We start from the raw sequence: 1074 nt of genomic DNA, 5'->3' as shown, positions 1-1074 counted from the left end.
ACCTTTTACAAGGTTCACAATCACAGGAACATTCACATACTGCTCACTAGAAATGCAATATACAAACTTTCCTCAACTTATCACACCTCAATGCAAACCTGGGAAGTCAGCTCTTCTCTGCCACCACAATACAACACTGGGATACTTAGCGGACCACAAAATAAATACAACGAATAGACCTAGCAGTATATACACTATACTATCAATACACAATACACAATGCTGCCTGTAGGAAATAAATATCAGCATACAATGCACACTAATATGTGCTCAGTAACATTACAGGTGTGTATGAGGTATACAATTATCACAGTGTAATCAGGAGATGCCATTCACCCCCTAGAAGTCTCCTTCTATCTATCCATCCATCCATCCATCCATCCATCCATCTATCTATCACAATCTGTGGGGTGGGGTATGTAGTGCTGCCATCTGTAGCCTCCAGGTGATCCCCACCCATCACACACACTGCCTGGCACCCTGGTAACATACCGGCTATTCAGGTTGCTAAGCACCTATATGAAATCCCCCTGCACACAGCACATCTGACAGCCCATCCTCCAATCACAGACCAGAATAAAGTACTGAAAGTAAACAAGTGTCATGTGACCATACTGCGTTCCTGGCCAATCAGCTTGCTACATTCACAGATGTGTAAAGCCAGTCAGGGGCTCATCATCTTCCCATAGATTGGCGGCACCAGGGACCTCAGACTCACATAAAAGAAAAGAGCTGGTTTTATCATAAATATAGCTCCCAGAGTCTTTTACAGAGCAAAGGAAATGCCACCTCTAGTCACCATGGTGCTCCAGGCCTTGGCCTAGGTGGCTTTGTGGGAACTCTGGCCCCGCTTACAGACAATAAAGGAAATAAACAATAAGACACAGTAAAGTAAAACAAACAAAGAGATAAAATGCAAACACAACTACAAAGAATTAACCCTTAAAGCGTACCTTAGCCTCGAATTTTCCTTTTACATATAAAGGTAGACAACCCTTTTATGTTAAAAATTCTGTCGTTTTTTTTTTTAACAAAAAAGCGTGCAGCACAGCCCCCCTAATTCTCAGTCGCCTA

The sequence above is a fragment of the Pyxicephalus adspersus genome, chromosome 5, assembly GCF_032062135.1.
Source record: "Pyxicephalus adspersus chromosome 5, UCB_Pads_2.0, whole genome shotgun sequence".
Classification (NCBI taxonomy): domain Eukaryota; kingdom Metazoa; phylum Chordata; class Amphibia; order Anura; family Pyxicephalidae; genus Pyxicephalus; species Pyxicephalus adspersus.
This window is presented reverse-complemented; position numbering follows the sequence as displayed.